The sequence below is a fragment of the Topomyia yanbarensis genome, chromosome 1 (assembly GCF_030247195.1).
Source record: "Topomyia yanbarensis strain Yona2022 chromosome 1, ASM3024719v1, whole genome shotgun sequence".
NCBI lineage: Eukaryota > Metazoa > Arthropoda > Insecta > Diptera > Culicidae > Topomyia > Topomyia yanbarensis.
In genome coordinates, this window is record NC_080670.1 from 47,421,397 (window position 1) to 47,443,918 (window position 22,522).

At 40.4% G+C, this 22,522-nt stretch overlaps 1 protein-coding gene across 2 annotated transcripts in view; it reads right to left on the reverse strand.

Moving 5' to 3' along the window:
- Positions 1-22,522, reverse strand: part of LOC131677543 (cytoplasmic polyadenylation element-binding protein 3) — a 1,053,225-nt gene that overhangs the window by 62,209 nt on the left and 968,494 nt on the right. The gene's annotated exons all lie outside the window — the stretch shown is intronic.

Below are 22,522 nucleotides of genomic sequence, written 5' to 3' on the forward strand. Positions count from 1 at the left end.
AAGCCAAACAGAAGCGAAGAAGAAGAAGAAGTAATCTACCTGTTTGATATTATTGATATTGCGTGCTTCCCACTAACCTGGAGTTTCAAAGTTCGAGTAATCAAACTGCTACTGAAAATTGCGGGATGTCAAAACACATATATACGCAAAATACATGTTTACAAAACATTAAATCCCACTGAATCCCACTGATTCTTACTGATAAACTGGGAAGGGACTTGCCGATAGATGTTTTCTTTTTTTCTGTTCATTCTATCGTTTGTCTCACATAGCCTCTCTTTTTGCCTTAAATAGTTTGAATGGACTGGCTGCATTTGACATTACCAACGACAACGTTGACATTACCCTATAAACTTTCCAGCTCGGTTGGTATTGTGCTGCTTTGACGTTTAAATTGGGAGGAAAACAAATCTTTTACACGGTGAATTGGGTTGTTTGCCAACCGCTTCTGGGCCTGAGGGGAGGGCGGTAGTATAAAAAAGCGAGATTTCAGTGTGCGTATTTTAAACGTCAGATATCTCAATGGCTGCATTTGATTTTCGATTTTTTGCTATTTGCATGTCTCGTCTCAGCTGATAAAGACTTGCCATCTTTATCTTTTTCTTATTATTTGTTTGTCAGTGTCATTCCAATCAAGCACGAGATCTGTTAAAAGCACTCAATCCGAAAAAAAATCGCTTCGAATTCTTCTGGAACGAGGGCCATTGACCGTTCTCGTGCTCGATTGGAATGACACTGACAGATAAATAAATGGTAAACAAACGATATACGTGTCGAGTCTTTATCCAGAGGAATTCAGCGTCGTTACAAAACATGTATACATTTCAATTGCCTTATACGCACAATAAAAGTGTCATTACTAAACAATGATTTTGGTGGAATTGTACTCACCTTACATGATCATTAAAAGTGACATTACTGCTTATTTCGTATTCGACGAGGTTTTCGATTTTCGTACCATTGTTCGTTCGTCCTTAAGATTATTCAAACGCTTGACTGCATGTGTGCCAAAGAAACACAAATTCCTTCTACTCAATACCCTGCTTGCTGCGCTCAACGACAATGGCAGCCACCGTCATCGAGCAAAAACATGCAATGCAACCCTCGGGCTGCTATGAGCTACGTAGGCTATAAGCTTACCCCAACCCGCTTTACCGGCTTCAACCGATGTTGTAACCATTACAATAAATACAAATTACAAGCAATAATTATGATTTTTATTCTCGGTTGCTTGTCGTTTAGCAAATAAATTAACTTCCCTTTCCCTAACCCGGCTGACATTCACCATACATTGAAAATGATCGTGTTAAGGACCAAACAGAATGCTCCATCACCGACGGAGCGTTCGAGCTCTGTTTGAAAAGTCTGCTAAACGTAAACCATAACTGATGGCTTTCTGTAGCGAACGAGACGATGTTGTCACGACAACTTTGAAAGTTTTCGTATCAAGCATGCCGTTGCGTCAGTGCGGCGGAGCATTCTGTTTAACACGTTACCAGTGCTACCGATTGCGCATTCGTTATGTTAGGGTGGTGGGTGGTGACCGCAAATCACGGTATCTTGCACAAGGGATAGCCAATCATTAAAGTTTCGGTGGTAATACAATGTTGAAGGGTGCTCGTGTCATTGTTTATGTAGAATGGAGAAATAGGGGGTGATGAATAACTTAACCATAAATACGAAACGGTCTTAATCGAATTGTTAATGGGTCGTTTTTCTTTAGGCCGAATTTTGCAATTCAATCGACAACTTCGCACTAGTTGGCGATAGATGGCAGTTCTTGCTAGTGTGTTGGAACTGATGTTGATTACAAATTTCCCTTGAGGCACTGAGTGGTCTTATAGGTGCCATATAATGAAAATGAGTTCGATTTGATTTGGTTTTGTTTTGGAAATGTGGATATGTTGACAATATTTGGAATGTTTCGATATTTTGCTATGGAATGGGTTGGGTTAGATCTGCTCGCAGGATTAACTACAAACATGTTTGTATTTGTAGGTGTTGGTCCGAATAAACAAACGAACGTTGAAGCATACTTCAAGGCTGCACGCAGTCACACCATAGGAACAATTGATACCTAGCACAATCTGTGTCTGTATAGGTATGATGGCTAGCACAATTTGAATGAAATCGTAACGGTATCATACTGCTCTGTTGTGCACCGTTTTTATACTGAAGCTGTTGATGAAGAGTGTTTGGTGTTTGAGCCGAGAGGGATCAGGTGTTTGTGGAAAATATTCGTTTACGCTTGGGTTTTACTGCCAGTCGTAAAGTATGCGATTTAATTTTTACACATTGGTGAATGAATTTTCCCGCCGCTTGATGGTAATTCGGTGTTATTGCCATCAATCTTCGTGACAGCAGGGCTAGATGAAATTCAAACAGACTGTTATATAATATCAATTCAACGTGTCTGGGGAATAATTGAGTCCTCTTTGATAAAAAATGACATGAACATGTACGGTGAACAAATGCTATTCATTTGATTCAATTTATACCACCAAGTCGAACCTCGCTGTCTGGCAAATATCACATGATGTGATATGTAGGCGCTACAAACAGAAACATGCAGGATCCGCAGGAAACATGCAGGAATTTTGTTAATCATCGTCCCTACCGTAAACACATACCACGTGATGGTCCCAACTAGTTATCCTCCAGGGAGAGAAATCCAGACAAAATGGCAACCTTCCATTCCATTGTTAAACTCTAGCAGAGCTCCCAAGAATAGGGAGATTGGCTCGGCTGGCTTAAGAATTTGACAGTTTCGCCGGCTCAAGATGGCGTCTCCGCACACTCTCTGGAAAGTACCTAGTACTAATGGGTGCTCAACAAGAAATGAGAATGATTTCAATTCCTTTCTGTAATTAAAGTGAAGAGTGTATTTTTTTTTCTCTCCGAGAGAATTGCTCTCCGGACTCGCTAGAAATGGCTGGCATGTTTTTTTTTCGATCGGGCGCTGTCTGTTCAATCGAAGATGGCATCAAAACAGCAAGCACTCCGCGATCGTGTTGTACGGTTTTACGAAACGCATGGTCATCGTGGAAAAAAGTTTACGGTAGACCACTTTCGAGACGAAGACGTGCCTGTGACTACAGTTTACTGGATCCTGGCATCCCTGAGCGTGAAGTGAAAGGCCGGTAGCGGCTATCTGGCGAAGGTTATGACGAAGAAGGAAGCGTTGAAAAAGTTGTTGGACAACACGGACGGAACTAGTTTGTGTGACGCCGGCCGAAAATATCTCTGCTCCCATACCTTGATTCACCAAACCCTCAAGATGAAAGACATCATCTGTCGGATCAGATTCGGTCCCCCCGGACGAGCAGATAGCGATGGTGATATCGCAGTGCCGGTGGATGACGAAGAACTACCGCGGGACATCGTTCGTGCTGGACGACGAAAGTTACTTTCCGCTCTCGAAGACCCACATTCTAGGAAATGACAGCTGCTATTCCAGCGACAAGTCGGCCACAACCCCTGAAGTAAAATATAAGTTTAAGCATAAATTTCAGAAAAAAGTTATGCTGTACATCGCCATATCGAACAGATCGATTTCAAAGCCGTGGTTCAAGCCGAGCGGTCTACCCCTCAATCAACAAGTGTACCAGGAGGAGTGTCTTGAGAAAATTCTTCTGCCGTTCTTAATGGAGCATCATGCGGATGGGAAGGACGTCTTCTGACCGGACAATGCTTCTTTCCATTACACCAAGAAAGTCGAAAGAAAGAAAGTCGACCAACTTGCCCCAGTGCCGTTCCATTGAGGATTTTTTCAGCTCCCTCAATGCCCTGGTGTACAAAAATAATTGGCGGGCCAAGGATACGAAGCAGTTGACCACCGGGATCCGGAATTGTATCCCGAAGATGGACGTCACGTCCAGCACTCTTGTGAGAACATCGCTACTAAGTTGCGTCGTACGGCTGGCCAGGGCCCCTTCTCCAATTTTCCTTCCTCTTCGAAAAACATCACAAAAAAATCTAAAATTTTCCAAAACCTGGTGTTAATTTGATACGCCGTATTAATGGCACTGTCCTAGGTAGGCTGCAAACTTTCAATTAGTAAAGATTGAAGTGGACAAGCAGTATTGATTTCGAAAAGGTAAAAGAACTGGAAATAGACTACGAAGTACTTATTACGAAAGAACGAATTATATTTCAGTTCTCTCTAAACAAGGTCCTTGACGATTTTTGTTGTTGTTTTCTGTCTAAAACAGTATTCTCCAACCATGGGTCGAAATTTATCCGGCATAATTCACCATCAGCGGTACCTCTGCGGGTTGAAAAACACTGATCTAAAACATATGCCAGTAGGGGCCCGCGACAAAGGCTTGGTTAGCATATCAGCTTTTTGATCATTCGACGAAATATATTGCAGCTCTGCACACTTGTCCTACACCTTCTCTCGAACATAGTGGTTTTGACGTCAATATGTTTGGTTTGTTTAGATCGGTGGTTTTTGGACATGAGAACGCAACCTTAGTTATCGTCATTTATCATAACTGGAGTGGTTTGCGGAATAGGGACATCATCAAAAAGTTTCCTGAACCACAGCGGCCGCTATGTATTCTGCCTCAGCGGTGGATAAAGAAACTACGGCTTGTCCCTTTGTGGTCCAGGAAACAACGTTTCCATACACCTCGAACAGAAAGCCAGTCATAGAATGTCGATCTTCTGCATCATTTGCCTAATCGGAATCCACGAACCCTAGTAATGCATCAGCGTTCTTATTTTTCTTGTAGACCAGTTGCATCGTCTTTGTGCCTTTCAGATACCTTAATGCTCTCTTCGAGGATAACCAATGAGATTCCGTAGCCTTATCCTGGTAACAGCCAAACAAGTTGACAGCAAAACCGAGATCGGGACGTGTTCCAAGCATCAAATACATGAGACTTCCAATGATTTGACGTTAAAGTGGCGCTTCCATTCCAAACCGAGCTAGGATTTTCTCCGCAAATACTGTCTGATCAATTGTAATTCGTCCTGACTCATGGTCAAACCCAATGCGCATTCCCATGAAGTGTTATACCTCTGCAAGGTCTATCATTTTGAATTCTGAAGCCTATTTCATTTTCATACAATCAATATCCTAGCAAGACGTAAATTATTGCTCCTTGCTCTACCTTTATGTATAAGCAGTAATCCGTTGAAGAACGCGAGAATCCCATTGCAACAAGAAATTCATGGAATCTACTATTCCTGTTTTTAGGAGACTGCTTTAATCCATATAGAGATTTTTCAATTAACATACCTTTCCGCTATGGATTGATAATCCTTGTGGCAGCTTCATAAAAACTTGTTCATCAAGTTTCCCATACAAAAACGCTGTGGTGACATCGATGTGATAAAAGTGGGGGTTGTTTTACAATCCCACTGCTAGCAGAATCCTCACCGTCGAAGGTTTCGCAATTGAAGCGTAGGCTTCATGATAATCGATACCATCTGCCTAAATCCACGTGTTACAAGACGCGCTTTGAATCGGTCCAAGTTCCTATTCTTGTCGATTTTCTTTCAAAACACTCATTTGGACTAAAGACGCTGAATCCCTCTGGATAAAGACTCGTCATCTCTCTCTTATTCTTATTATTTATTTGCAAGTGTCATTCCAGTCGAGCACGAGACCTGCCAAAAGCTCTCAATCCGAAGAAAATCGCTTCGAATCCTTCTGGAACGAAGGCCATTGACAGGTCTCGAGCTCGATTGGAATGACACTGACAGATAAATGGTAAGCAAACGATAGACGTGTCGAGTCTTTATCCAGAGGGATTCAGCATAGTTAATTTGGACGACATCAGTTTCGCTTCCGTCGGGCAATCTACAACAGCCCATGTTTGATGCTCCTTCATCGAATCATGTTCTTCGTGCACGGCAGCTTGCCCATTACACGGCTCACAGATTCCAAGAGTATCTGTAAATGTACAATTCAAGCCTGTTACCCAAAGTCCCACTAAACAAGGTCCTAACATGCGTCAAAATTGTTAGTGGTAGTGAATAGAGACAGCCTATAAAACGAGGTATTGATGACGTAGACGCTACCATTCGCCCTTAGAAGCCACAGAACCAGTTTTCGTTTTGACGTATGCTAAGACCTTCCTATATAAGTACTTTGCCTGTTACCATGGTTTTTCGACCCATCCCCAAAGTTATCTTGGGAAAATATTTCTTGTAGTGAAAATTGGCGACAGACCTCGGCGCCTACCGGTTGGCTCGTTGTGGCGGCTTGGTCTACCGCCGAGGACTGCATCGTGTAGATCGCGATGAAACGGAGAATTGAATGGCTCACTTGTATCGTGACCAAACTGAGAGCTAATTGGTTCACAAAACGGACATCAGTACCGAGAGAAATTCCGCCACCAGCTCTCAGTCGGAGTATCGGAGTAGGGTAGTTTCACTGCCTGGCAGTTAAATGTCTGAAGGAAACTGGTATCACTGGTATGGAATTGTCAGTCGGATTAAAGTGAGTTTAGCGCTGGGGACTATCCGAATAGGTCGCGACAATGTTGGGAACTAAATGGCTCAAGGAAACCGGAGCTAAATGGGTCATGGTATCAGGAGCGAAATGGATCAACGAAACGAAACGGTTCACAGAAATGCTTCGCAGTAACTTACTGAGTAGCTAAATGGCTCAAGTACGTAGAGGATCTATATAGCGTAATAGATGAAGAGAATGGCGTAAAGCAAGAGGAATGTCGAGAATTAAATAGATGAAAGGTCGAGCCATTTCATGGATCTAGCGAGGATCCGAGTTAACCTCAGAAAACTCGTGAGCAAAAGGTTTCATGATCGCTAAAATCAGTGGGGTCTTCTTGTGCAGCTGTTACGCACCTGCACTTTAAGTGGCCTACTTGAGAAATTTTGACTCAGGTGTAGTCGTAATAATTAAAATTATTTTGAATATTTTGGTTAACTTGCGTACCAAGAAAAATGTGAAATAAAAGTTTGACGCGTATCTTTAACATCAGCGGCATCGATCAAAATCACAATTGTTTAAGGCCAATTTCTTCACGCTTGCTTTACTTTTAAACCAGGTTCACCAATACGTTTAAAACTGGTGTACGCGTTAAGCGGGGGTGAAGAAATCGGCCCTTAATGATTCAATTGAATGATAAAACTATAATCAATTTTACCACGTGCTCCTCGCCATCATTTGAATTTACTATTTAATCCATCGACGATTCGATGCCCGAAGCAGACCTTGGTCGCCATAAACCTATACCATTGCACTTTCCCTGCACTTCCGTAGCAATATATTTCTTCACACGCCTCCTGCTGCCCTGCTAATGGAATTGAAATTTATATTGCCCATCACCTCATAGAACATCCCGAGCACATCCGTAAGACAGACAGAGGTTTTATGTGTCTCGCTATTAAAGTTGATATTTTTCTTCTGCATCTGCATGTAAGCTATACACCCTACACGCCGACCATCGTCATAATCGCCATTGCGCGAATCCAACCGTACGCCGTTGTGAGCCAGCACCCGCAGATATTGCAGTAATAATAACAGGCAATATAAACTAGGACTACAGTCCCGGGATCAGCTGTCCTCCCAATCCGGTCCGCCCACTGCCGGCTTCCATAACATAGCGCAAGGCTATCATAGATGTGAAAGAAAAGTGAATAATTTAATCATCCACCAGTGCCAGCCTTCCCAGCAGCGTCTGTCGCGCCTGTAAGGTAGACAGTACGAATTACACTGAGCGTTTGTTTTAGTCTTGCACAGTCGACAACTTTTGTCTACTGTTGGGGGAGGTCTTTAAGGTGATAATTGTCCTACAGTACGAAATGTACGCAATAAATGGTTGTTCTTGATGGTTATGATCATCGCGCGCGTCGTGTGTGTATGTGATTCGAATGGGTTGTCTACCTTTTAGGGGCCCATAAAATAAAATGGTATCGCTTGGTGGTGCTGACCGCACATGGCATTATCGCTGTCGGCTGATGCTTACTGGCAGAAAGGTGTGAGTTTAATTAAAGCTGACCGAATTTATTAAAGTATTTCGGTTCGGTTTACGAAGCGAAAAAGGTGTTGAACATTTTGATGTCTCATATCGTTTGGGGATAGTCCAAAAAGGGCTTCTCTCGATTGTCGGACATAAAAAGGTTAAAAGACAAAATGTAGGATGAACATAATTACACCGAGTGTCAGGTTCAGGTGCTACGATAAGATTAAAGCGAAGATTTTAATTAAATCGCCCCACGATACGCTTTTCTGTCCTCCGAAGAATGTCTCATCTCCTCATAGACTCATAGGCAGCATAGTATCTTTCAACTTGGCGGAATGTTTCATCCAAACGAAGATGTATGTTGATCTGTCAGTCGTTTAGTCACGGATCAGTTGCATCTCAACGAATCGAGAAGTCGAGTCTTTCAATCTTCATTTTCCGACGAGTGCTGCTACGACGATCGTGAAGTGTGACTTTATTGCATTCTGGGTGACAGCTTTCAGTGGTATTGCTCATCAGAATGGTGGATGTTTAAGACTCGAGACGAATAGCAAGTAAGTCAACATTTGTGCTACAAAAGGATAGTGTCATAGCGAACCGACGTTCAAATCGAGCATGCAGTGCGTATAGGAAATATATAACTTGGTTTGTAGCAATGCATATCGGATGTTCATTAGAAATTTGCTTCGGGGTTACGACCATTTGACAGTCTTTCAGTCTCTTGTGCGCCCTGTTTTCATTCGGTTGTGAGCAATAGAGTATAGAAATAAGCCGTTCAAATTAACACGTCTGTTCTCTGTGTTGCAGCAAAACGAACGAGCACGAAGCTTGTTTTGCCAGTAAAACTATTTTGATTCCTGCGATTAGCTAGATTATGGCAGTTTTATTTCCTTTTCTAGTGCTTCTGAGCGCATAGTTGAAATGCTAGTTTGTTGTGTTGATTTTGTACTTTGTATGATGAAATCCTGAGCAGTTAGGTTGTTCTACAAAATATGAGTAATACGGCAGGCAATCTTGTTATGATTCGAAATGAAAATTGTCAACTTTGTGTAAATTGTAAAACTCGAATCGACTGCCCCAATTATCGCCCTACCATTTGAGTCAATACATTGAACAAAGATGGCAGACACTGCTCTAACCAACGACTTCAAATGGTCAGCGTGAAAATAGAAACTGGCTAGGCAAGGGTGAATTTTTCTAAACTTTTAGCTGAAATTTAGCAGCTTGAACATCATTTTCTCTTGAATGGTAAAATTTTATTAGAGATTGATTGTTATGGTTACACCTCTTTAGGGCATGTTCAGGAGCGTTTTATTTTGTATAGGAGTTTCAAAGTAGAACTGGAACTGAAACGTTCACATCCCCAGCAGAGCGTTTTGTTTTATAATTTCGAAGAGTTTTGTTTCAAAATTTAAAACTGTTATACGACTCCGTTCTATTTGTTGCTGATTTTAAAACACGTTTAGAACTGTGTTTTAAATAAATGCAAAGTTTTCAGCACAGACACTTAGACCCGATAGACTGGGGAAAAATAAATTTGAATGCAGTAACGCTGAAGGAATGGCGAGACATGAATTTTACACTGAACAGAACATCCGCTAAAACTGCTGCTGGGGACAGCAAGTTCTAGTTTTAAAATTTTCAGTTTTATATAATAGAACTGTCAAAACTATGAATCTAGAACTGAAACACTCCTGCCATACACGGAAAAATAAAACAACCCACAGAATAAGTTCTTTTAACTTAAATTTAGGTAGTGTTGAGTCTTGCGTCGCTTTCGCGCTTATTAGTGTTGTTAAAAACAAAGAGAGAGATTCGACTCAGTCGATGCCTTCCATGGAATAAGGTACTTTTGAGTTGATTGAGGTATACTCAAAATTAGGTACATTTAACTTAAATTTAGGCATATTTAACTCAAGGTTGAGTATAAAAAACCTGTCAATGAATTGTGGTTTTTGCCGTGGTTAAAGGGAAACTACCTTCAACACGGTTTACCTAATTTTACCTTATTCCACGATACCCCGAGATTGAGTCAAAAGAGCTCAACTTTTGGTAGTTTTTTCGTATCCGTGTATATTTACCTTACCTTGCTTTGCGCTTTTCTTTCCTTATGTTGTACAGTTAAATACACTGCTGAAAAAAGGCCTAAGAATTTCATAAGTCAGGACTTATGAACCTGCACAATATTGATTCAATTAGACGATTATGTATTTCATAAGAGCATGTTCAGGAGTGTTTCAGTTGTAGATTCATAATTTTGACAGTTCCATAAAATAAAACTGAAAATTTTAAAACTAGAACTTGCTTTCTCCAGCAGGAGTTTTAGCGGATGTTCTATTCAGTTTAAAATTCAAGCCTCGCCATGCCTTCAGCGTTACTACATTCAAATTTATTTTTCCCCAGTCTATCGGGTCTAAGTGTCTGTGCTGAAAGCTTTGCATGTATTTAAAACACAGTTCTAAACGTGTTTTAAAATCAGCAACGAATAGAACGGCATCGTATAACAGTTTTAAATTTTAAAACTAAACTGTTCGAAATTATAAAACAAAACGCTCTGCTGGGGATGTGAATGTTTCAGCTCCAATTCTACTTTGAAACTCCTATACAAAATAAAACACTCCTGAACATGCCCTAAGTATGGCTAATGGAATTTGTCTGCGGGTTTTATGTTTATGTTTATGTAACATTGTTATTGTGAAAATTTCATTATTTTACTCGATAAAGCATAGTGAATATGAAAAACAAAAAACTCTATTGTTGGAAACGGACTTATTCTGGCACTCTGTTTCAAGTTGGTGGAATCAATGTAAGTGTTGTTCTCTGTATTTTTTACATTTTTTGCTTCATAAAATTTTGTTTATTTTGCAGAAAATAAATATTGTGACACAGCAGAAGCATAACTACTACTTAGGCGATTGTGAGCTCCTTTGAAAATATCAGGTTTCTTCAAACTCACCCAGCAAAATAAGTCAATGTAAGCTTAGCTAACAATATTTTGTTCTTAGAAAAAAAAACAAATAGTAGTATTTATTCATTTTTACGAACCAAATGGATATAGTACACCTATGAACATCAAAGAAATTCCTATATAAAATTCATAAAGCATTTCAATGATTTACGTGGGTATAGCGTATAAACCTCTTACGAATGTCTTAAACATTTCATAAGTACCACTTATGAAATTCGATAGGGACTGAATGGCCAATTTTCCTTTCAGTCATAAGTAAAACTTATGATTTCCATATGGGAAACTTGTGGCGCAAAGTCGTAAGTAGTTCTTATGAATTTCGGTAGTTATTTTATCTCCGTGTAGAAATCGTCACCACCTTAACCACGCGAATAAATTAACTTGATGCGTAAATGCGTATTTTTACTTCTTGTAAGTTTTATTTCTACACTTGGCTACAACAGTTTTGCCGCCGAGAATGCTAGGTAACGAAAACCCGGATGGGGATAGAGTTCTTGCCGGAGATGCTGCTGCTGTGGCTTCATTTCCGATGTAGTCCACATGCACAGTCGAACCGTTTGAATCGCCATAAGATGAAGTGGTCCCGCTGGGTCGAGCGGTTGGAAGGTACCTTTTTGCTTTTCGAAGTTCGCGTGGAAGCGAAGCTGCCGATACTGCTGTATTACATGGGGGCCGAAACATACGATGTAGTTTCGGACAAACTATTTGTGCACCCTGGAGAACTACTTAAATCCGGAACCGCTGGAAATATTAGAAAACTTTCGGATCAAATGCCGGAAGCAGTGCGATGATCGTGCAGAGTAGTCAATCGACGATTGTCATATTGCTCTTGGGAAATTGGCCATAACCTACAATTTTGGTAATTACTTAAGTACTGCGTTGCGTTTGTTTTCGGAATACAATCGCGACTATTGGAGGTGCGTGGCCTTACGCTGGATCGAGCCCGGGAAATTCCTGCGTCGATGGAAGCGTCGGGCAAATGTGGACAGGAAATCCATTCACGTAAGGGTAAATCGGAATTGAACATTCACCTACAAAACCAGCGAAGTCGAAGATAAACAAAAAGTTTGTCATGTCTACGAAAAAGTTGTGTGCGCCGGCACACAGTGATGCAAAGAAATGTTTTTGGTGCGGTAGATCAGCCCATTTTGCGGATCACACGTTAAGATGTGGATCACCTGATAACTACTGAAAAGTGACAGGTCCCTGCAGAAAGTTTGCTTGAAGAGAATTGCCGCGGAGGGTGCCGGAAAAAAGTGTGATTTATCAGCTAATAAAAATTGTAAAACTGTTCATACCGATGTGATCTGTGGAGTGTATGAAGCTGTTGATTTTATGAATAGTGTTGACAAGTTCTGGTGGGAACTGTCGGTGAATTGCCAAAAAGTGAAATTGGAGGTTGATAGCGGGTCTCCTGTTTCGGTCATGAGTGTATCAGATGTGTAAATGTACATGCCCCAAGGTCAAGTTGAACCGTCCGGATATTGCTTTGGTTAGTGCTGGCGACCGATGCGTCCCCATACGGTGTCGGTGCAGTACTAAGCCCTATCATGCAAGACGGTACAGAGCGACCAATCATGTACGCGTCGAAAACATTGAACGAAACTCTGCGTAGATACATGCAGATAGATCGTGAGGCATATGTGATTATATTGGGAGTTCGTAAGTTCTAACAATACCTGTGCGGACGAAAGTTTTGGCTTGTAACTGACAACGAGCTAGTGAAGCCAATATTCTCAGAAACAAAGGGATTGCCGGCGATGTCTGCGCTACGATTGCAGCACTACGCGACTTTTCTCTTCTCGTTCCGCTACATTATCGAGTTTCGTCCAACAAAAGAGCATTAGAATGCTGATGCATTTTCCCGCTTACCGGTTAGTACACAGACACCGGATGACGTCGTATGGTTGACATGTAGGAAGTCAGTATAATCGAGACGTTGCCGCTGACTGTTGACGATTTGGCGAAGTCGACAGCTACTGATTCTACGGTGCATCTTCTGCTAGAAGGGTTGAAGAATGGGAAGAGAAAACGAATGAAATCGTTTTCCAAAGGATACGTCTGGTGGGAGCGAGTCGTTAAGAACATTGAAGAACTCGTACGGAACTGTGCGGCTTGTCAGATTACACACCCCGACCCTGTGAAGGTGCCACTGCACTGCTGAGAAACGCCAAACGAACCTTTCGAGAGAGTGCACGTGGATTTTGCCGGACCATTTATGGGTACATACTTTATTGTTTTTGTTGACACCTACACAAAGTGGCCAGAGGTGAAGATCATGCGAGATATTACCACTGGCACTGCTATAACGCTTGCCGTGAATTCACGTCAGCAGCATTTCAGAAATTTTTGAAGCTCAACGGAACTTTTCATAAGCTGGGAGCTCCGTGGCTCCCGGCAACCAATGGATAAGCTGAACGTTTCATCCAAACCTTTAAAAATGAAGGCCCTCAACTGTGATAAGTCTAGGATGCACACTGAGCTTTGCAACATTCTGCTTAATTACCGCAAAACCATACACCCAACTACCGAAAAATCGTCATCTATGATGCTCTTCAATAGACAAATCCTATATTGACTAGACCTAATGGTCCCAAATACTACTACTACTGTCGAGAATCTAGATATTACTGCTGCCTCGCTTCCTGAGGGGCGAGAGTTGCTGTTCGTGACTACTTGGATAAGGAAATTTGGAAGTACGGTTACGTCACAGAGAAACTGGGTAAACTCCAGTCCAGCTTGACGACGGTCGAGTCTGCAAGCGCCATATCGAGTAACTACGAGAGGTTGGACCAAACCTACAGCCTAGACGTTCTGTGTCACCAGCAGTCCGTCTCGAAACTGATATCGTCCCGATCGTCCCACGAAGCGATAATCAACGACAGACACCACATGCTTTTGTTTCGACATCGGTGTTTGCGGGTAATTCGGTTAGTTGGTCGCAGCTTCCGAGAAGTACTTCGATTGCAACTAGACCGATTGTACCACCTGAGGTATCAGAGACAAAGCTACCGATACCTGCTATAAGTTCGGAGACAGAGCATCCACTGTTACTACGACGCTTTACAACGATCATCAGACCGCCTCGAAAGCTCAACCTGTAGAAATACATTTGCATTCCCAAGGGGAGAAGAGCTGTTATGGTTACCTTGATTTACTGGCTACCCTCTTCGATCCTACCATATACCAGGGACGCGACATGCGGATAAAGAAAAACCAAGTGTCAAGTTGATCCAGCTCTCAAATGTCACTTTGAACCAGTGTGGACTACAGACACTTTATACACAGACTTGTGTAAACAATCCTATTAGAGCACAAAATGATCGGTTTTTCCTGCACCATATATTTAACAGTTACAGTAGTTCAATGAGTACAAAAAATATGCTGCACATTGATTAATACTTTTGTTCGCCTAGTCGAATCATTTTTCGGGTGCCGTAACATTTTTGTTCGAATTAAAATCGAAACTTTTCGAAATTGATGATCTTGAATTCGTATGCTGAATAATTCCGGCTGAAATACAATTTCGATCAACGTGAAATTGTTTTATTTGATTGAATATCATTATTCAATTTCATTTGCATAAAAATGCGGTTTTCTTCCCATTATAAAAGCGGACATACTTTGAACTTTTCCGTTGCCCGTTAGCAAGTTCCATCCGGATATACTGTGGTGTCTCGGTACAATTCCCTTACATATTCCGGTCATGCTCAGACGTAGATTCAAACTTCCATGTCCAACGTTATCAATTTAATTACCGCTTTTACAAACTAACGTTTAATTTTATATTCCCGCCCGACCGGACACGGATGGATGCCGCAAAGAAATACAAACTTATTCTAACGCAATTAAGGCTGCATGCAATTATGGCAGGCAGCCTCACGAAGACGGAAAAAGTGTCCCATCGTGATTCGGAATGATCCAGCGTTCTTCCGGTGTGCTTGCCGCGTGCCGGTACCGATGCCTCACTTGAAATGCAACTATTATTCGGAAAAGGCATGGGGGATATGCTGGACCAGATAAAACCAAACTTTTCTGTACTGCTCATTCCATTCCGGGTAGTAGTAATTAAAAGATTTCATCCTGCAAAAACCTCGGCATGCAGCCGGAATTGTGCTTTTCGGGTGGTCAGCAGAAAAAAAATCAAGTTTTCCGCTTGCAGCCACTCGCTGTAGGAATAAAATTAGCAATTTAAATTAACCATTGGATCCTGGTTGACAGTTTGGATTGTCACCCGATCCGGCTAACCCCCTCAAGTCAGTACCATCTATGCGGAACGGTCGCAAATTATGATCGGGTACACCAGATATAACTTTACGCCTCCATTTCCTATCAACCCGACCTGACCCGACCGACACAAATGGCGACGATGATGATAATGATGATTGGACTAACAAGTGACGCCCTGGTTTCTCTTATTCTAATGGATGGAATGGGAGAACTTGAAAGTGTGGAGATAGAGAAATTGCCCGTTGTCGCTTTTACGATATGCTAATGGGATAGCTCTGACTCTGAATAACTGGCGGACCCGTTGGAACAGGAGAAAAGTGACAAAAATACTTGTTCGCTATTAGCTATCCGTAGAGAATGTTTAGGATGCGTGAGAAATGAGACTCACATTAACTTATAATTGAAAAAGTGTATGTAACTAGGGGAAGATCACTTTTGACGCACTTTTGGAAATCAGCGAAATTAAATGCAATTCTTTTCATCAAAATAGAAATTCATATTGTATTTTACGCTGCGTGCAATCAGGGTGGCCAGATAGAATTCCTTAATATCGGTAGGGTCACTTAAAGTTTATCGGTAGTTATCGGTAGGCCGGGTTGTTGTCCCAAAAACGCAGTGTTGACATAGAATTGTAAAATACTGAAAACACAGATCTCAGACCAAATCCAACCCAAAAAATGAATGTTGAGTAGGATGTGTCCAAAATCAATAAAAATCGGTAGTTTTCGGTAGGGATAACAAAATATCGGTAGTTTTGCCTTGGTCGTCTGTGAATCGGTAGCGAAGACCAAAATCGGTAGGACTACCGATAAATCGGTAGGTCTGGCCACCCTGCGTGCAATCTATTTTGCGTTGCGTGTAAGACGTCAAAACCCAACACGCTCATTCAGAACTACTCAAAATTTGAGTTCGGAGCACTCAATTTCAAAAGTCATAGCAATATGTCAAAAAATGAGTTTTAATTTGAGTAGAACTAACTCATCTCTTAAGTAATCATTAAATCTTCAAAGTTCTGAGTGAAAAAACTACTTGTACTCAAAAAAGTGCAGAGTCAGACGTCGACTTAAACTTAAACAAGAGCTGATCGTTCATAAAACTAGAAGGTAGGTTTCATTGAATTCTCTTGTTTCCAAATCTATCTTCCAGTTGTGTTTTTGCAGTTTCTGCAATTTCTTCAAGATGCCGATCGGCATGAAGTAGATGTAGAGAAAGACCCACGGATTATATTTCCTGTCATCGTAAACGCATGGACAACGGCCTGGAGGATCAGGTAAATGACATTTGAAATAACAATGAATATATTTGTAGTTTTATTAAAAAGCGGAATGATTATTTTTCGTTTTTGCCTTTTGAGTAAAATGTACTCAAGTTTGACATTTTTATCCCAAACTCAAAACTGAGTAAAAGAGAAAAACTCAATTTTTGACTACGTGCACTTTTAATGAAATTGGGTGGCTGGCAACTCAAATTTGAGTTTTTATGAATGAGCGTGTATAGAGTTCTATGCAAATCATTTCACACACACTCCAATTATTGGAGGTTTGCTTCCCTCCAGCTGTCATATATAAAACTATCAGCCAATTTAAACGTTAGAAATAGCTCTCGTAAAGTATTTATAATGGTGTTGAAATGCTATTTCGCCGTAAAACTAATTTGGGGGACGTACAATTCCGGTTGGTTATGAAAATAATCCGACCGAAAAGTTATTTTCGATTTGTTTTTCTCCATCTATGACAGGTGGAGGAAAACAACCGTCGAACACACTAATACAGTTACAGATTGTCAAGTACTCTATAAAAACACAAATAAAAACTAGCTCCACATTCAACAAAACGTCGAACAAAGTGACCATACACGGATACGAAAAACTACCAAAAGTTGAGCTCTTTTGACTCAATCTCGGGGTATTGTGGAATAAGGTAAAATTAGGTAAACCGTGTTGAAGGTAGTTTCCCTTTAACCACAGAAAAAACCACAACTTATTGACAGGTTTTTTAAACTCAACCTTGAGTTAAATATGCCTAAATTTAGGTTGAATCTACCTAATTTTGAGTATACCTTATTCCATGGAAGGCCTCGACTGAGTCGAATCTCTTTCTTTGGTTTTGACAACACTAATAAGTGCGAAAGCGACGCAAAACTCAGAACTACCTACATTTAAGTTAAAAGAAATTATTCTACGGGTTGTTTTATTTTTCCGTGTAGAGTTCTATGCAAATCATTTCACTTACACTAATTGGGGGTTTGTTTTCTTCCAGCTGTTACATATAAAACTGTCATCCAATTTGAACATTTTAAATAGCTCGTCAAAAGTATTTATAATGGTGCTGAAATGCTCTATGTCGCTGTAAAACTTATGGCTGAGACGTACAATACCGGTTGGTCAGGTTCTATCATGAAAATAATCCGTCCGAAAAGCTATTTTCGATTTGTTGCCCTCCACTTATGAAAGGTGGAGGAAAACAAATCGTTGAACACACTAATACAGTTACAGATTGTCAAGTACTCTATAGGACGTTTATTAAACAAACTTGTCTACGAGGGAGTGCAAAGTTGATGAAAAATGGAAATTAAATGCATTTTTTCTAATTTGAAGCTCATTTATTATTCATTCCTAGAGTGACCTGCACCTGTATGTGATGTTGTTTGGCTATTGGAAAAAATCAATTTCATTATAGGAGCACTTTTCAAAATTACGAAAAATAATGTAGTGATAGTTTTTGAATGTTAGTAACTGTCAATTTCAACTCGAAGTGAATTTTGTCAGTTGTCTTTTACGCCCTAATCATACGCTTGTCGAAAAGTATGAATGACTAAGACTATGACTTTCATCCTTAATGTAATAAACAAAAAAAAAATAGTAAAATATCGGCAAATGTTCACACCTATACCAATTCATGGTTTTCGCAGCTGTTAATTCTAAATCACTAATTCCAAATGTCAACATTTGAAATGGGTCGCTCTCTCGGTTAAATTGAACCATTTGAGAGATAAAAACTTTCGAACTGACAAATTTTAACTAAAAGTTAAAAAAATTCGGCAAACGGTTCACAGCTTTAAAATTACTTAAATTAGCGCGAAAGAGACTCAAAACTCAAAAGTAAGTACCTAAAATTAAGTTGAAAGAACTTATTCAGTGGGTTATTTTACTTGTCTGGGCAAAGAGTTGACACCTTTGGTAAGGTTTTTACTAACTCAGGATAGGCGTCATGAGAAACATGAGTGTTCAGTGCTTCGTCCGCTTTAACGGTCATTTTAAATATATTTGTAGTTGGGAATGTCGCCGCATTTGCGATGATGTCGTCAGTGACATATGAACAATCATGCGAGGGATAGTAGATATAGAACACTAGATTAGGATTGTCGCTGGCATCAGTGTTTTGATTCCGGGATATACCTGTCAAATGGTCCAAATAAAAAAAACACAAAAATAATCCTCTTTCGTCGTTTCATAGCGACTAATCATTTTCGTTTCTTTTAGCCAGCAACACAATGGTCATGCTTGGCTGATGTATTTTCACTAATTAGAATGCACAAATTGTCTAAACCTGTACTGAATTTTAATGAATTTCCATTTCCTTGTGCGGTATATACAAACACTTTCATTTCATAACAATAACAGTCGAGAATTTACACCGAAAAAATTCGTTATATTGAATATACTGATTTCACACATATTTTTTTGCAATTTGTAGTAGCACATAAAAATTATCTGTCAAGCATAGATACCATGTGAAAACTAATGAAATGATAATAGTATGCCACATAGAAATTTGTTTCATAGCAGATATCACATGATTTTTCTGTTTGCCTATCGTTTATTCTGCTGTAAATTTTATGCATTGGACATTTTCGGTTTTGAATGCAAAAAAATCACAGCAGAATAAACGAGACTGAAATGAAAAAGGTAAACTCTGCATTTTACTAATTTGAAGTTCAACTAAACGGTTTGTGGTTACAAGCAGGCCACATTCTTCTGCGTGTACCTACAGTGCGGACCAAAGACTTTTTCTAGAAAGACTTTCGATACCTTGACAGATAAATATATACCGAAAGCAAAACAAACATGTTCCGAGACGAAATCAATGGGAACACCAGCGACAATCCTAATCTAGTGTTCTGTATCTACTCGAGGGATAGACCACTAGTGAAAAATTGTTCCCCAGCCTGAGGGGTAACACTCTAGCAAATGAGTGTTTGGGACCGTGTATAAATGGTGGAGCTAGTGTTCTGGGAAAATCGGCGGATCGATATTTTTGAGGAATTTCCTCATAGTGTTATGTCTGCTAGTCTGTGATAAAGTTGTCCAAATACAACCCAGTAAACCAAATTTCGACCAGGCGGGCGGGATGCTGGCAAGCGCCATGCTACTGAAACTTTGTTCGTGACGAACGATTTGTGTGTCAATATAGGGGCCCTTTTTCAAAATTTTTAAAGAATGGTGGTGTAAGCTTTAGAATGTTTTTATTGCTTGTGGCACTAAAAACTGGATTCTAACCGCACTGCACACTTACTATTTTACTATTAAATTCTTCTCATAGACTGGTTAGTTAGACCGGTCTGTCTATGAAAGTACCATCTCTATCACATGAAATACATGTGTTTTGATAGCTCGCAGTTTTCAGTAGCTGTTTGATCACTCGCACTTTGAAATTGCAGAGTCCAGTTTGGTGGGAAGGGCGCATATCTTCAGTTGTACTGCATGGAATCAATCAATCGCCATTTTGTCGATCATTTGTTCAACAGTGTTGTATTACATTTTGTAGTTATAACATGCAAATGAAAAAACTGTGTTTTGATTTTTTTCGAGAACTACTCGGAAAAGCTGAAAATTTCTGGAAATTTTTCCAACTGAACACTAAAATGAAGACAAGCTTTAAATATAGTTCCACTACAAATGTGTTTCTGCTATCATTCGTATTGAACTGTTTGGAGCGAACGGAGACATACATCGTATTGTTGACATTCCTTTATTGCCATTAGTACCATCTGTGGAGCAAAAATTCTACTAGTGGGTTGTTTCTTTAGGGCTTTAGCAATAGATTCCTGTACTTGTATAAGAGGGAAGTAATATGGAATGTTTATTCCGGGGGCGATTTTCATGAATGGATATTTTTATATCTCTTTTGGGCACCTTTTTTCGGAAAACTGGCAGATTTCTGGCTGTAATCTGGCTCAAAAATCGATTCCGAATCCTTGTCTTTGAAGACAAATGAAGACATTTGTTTTATGGAATGTGAAGACATAAGCAAAATATACCTGGTATCCCTGCTAATTAGGTTCTTTACTGAAAGAGTTAACCTCACTTTTCTTGATAGTTCGCTTGTACTGTTTACATGTACTTAGAAAAATTTGTGGACGACTAGATTTGCTCGAAGCAAATCGCAAAGAATTTTTCTAAGTCCATATTGAATACTTTACGGTGACGTCACAAATGAACTGAGTGTTCATTTTTGACAGTTCGCTTGTACTGTTTACATTGACTTAGAAAATTTCATTGCGATTTGCTTCGAGCGAATCTAGTCGTCCACAAATTTTTCTAAGTCCATGTAAACAGTACAAGCGAACTGTCAATAAAAGTGAGGTTAACCGAGTCAGTAAAGAACCTAATAAACAGTACAAGCGAACTGTCAAAAATGAACACTCAGTTCATTTTTTTTTTATTCAAATCGTTTATTTGATAAGGCACGTTGCGTTAGCTTAAAGGTGCCAATTTTGTTTTGTTTTACATTTTAAATTGCTTAAAACTAGGGGATTACATATTGATTTTTTTAAAATGAAACTAATGCGATTTTATAGCTATCTTATATATCTACACAAGGGGATAATATTGTTTTCGTAAGATTAGGGGTGTCATTTAGTTTTTGTGGCAATATGGTTTGACATTTTTATCAGTGAGATTATTGGAGCAAAAATGTTTAATTAAGGGGGACAATTTTTTACGACTAACTTAAAACTAGGCATAACTAGAGGGCATGATTGAATTTTGTAAAGATTCGTAATTATAGTTATTTTTGTGGGTAGTAGAGTTGGGCAATTTCAACGAGATTATATAATATAATAGTTAAAACTAGAAGAGACAAGAAGAGCTAAATGCTTCGTGATGATATTGGGGGGGGGGGGGGGGTAGGGGTGTTACTTCTGGGTATAAGAGTCAGGGGAGGGAGGGTAGACAAAGATGGCAGGGAGAGAAAATTATTTCAGTTTCAGGCATCGTGAGATCAACGGATGGATTACAAACTCGGGTGGCCTTCATCAGGGGAATCATGTACTGGGACGCCGGGTGGTCCTCCTCAAGATGGCAGGGGTTTTTCCAGACGATTTCGTAGTACGGCTCAGATGTGGATCGGCTACATTTCGAGTTAAGCGTGTTATGTTCGTGCCGTAGGTCCCGTGTTTGTTGGCTCATTCGATACAGATGGTTTGATACAGGTGGAAGAGCGTTCTGAGAATGATAAGGAGATAACAAGGGGCAGTTAGACTTGTATATTGATGGTTTTCACAAAGGTGTATATAAGGGACATATAGAGAACATCGCGGCTTGCCAGCACATCTCGAACCGGGACGTTGGTTGGTCTTCCTCGGGCCCGCAGGGTATCCATTAGACGAGACCTAGCGGAACTGTACTCGGTGCACGCCCAGACAATGTGCTCGATGTCGTGATAGCCGTCGCCACAAGCGCAGATACCACTATCCACGAGCCCAATACGCCGGAGATGTGCATCCAGCGTGTAATGGTTTGCCATGAGTCGGGACATTACACGAATGAAGTCACGACCCACATCCATCCCCTTGAACCAAGGTTTCGTCGATACCTTAGGGATTATCGAATGTAGCCACCTTCCCAGCTCTCCACTGCTCCACGAAGTTTGCCAACTTTCGAGGGTTCTCTGATGAGTAATACTGAAAAATTCGCTGAAGCAAATTGGTCTTTCGTAAACGTCTCCTTCTAAGGCACCCACCTTAGCTAAGGAGTCTGCCTTCTCATTGCCCGGAATGGAGCAATGAGAAGGGACCCATACCAAGGTAATCTGGAAAGAGTTGTCAGATAAAGCACTCAGTAGCTCCCGTATTTTCCCCAAAAAATACGAGGAGTGCTTGCCTTGTTTCATCGAGCGAATAGCGTCAATGGAACTGAGGCTATCCGAAACGATGAAGTAATGGTCTGCGGGTAATGTTTCAATGACTCCAAGGGTATACTGAATGGCAGCTAGTTCTGCGGCGTAAACTGAAGCAGGGTCACTGAGTTTGTAGGAGGCGGTGAACTTTTGATTGAAAATACCGAAGCCAGTGGATCCTTCGAGGTTTGATCCGTCAGTATAAAACATCTTAGAACAGTCGACTTCTCGGAATTTATTATAAAAAATGTTTGGAACCACTTGTG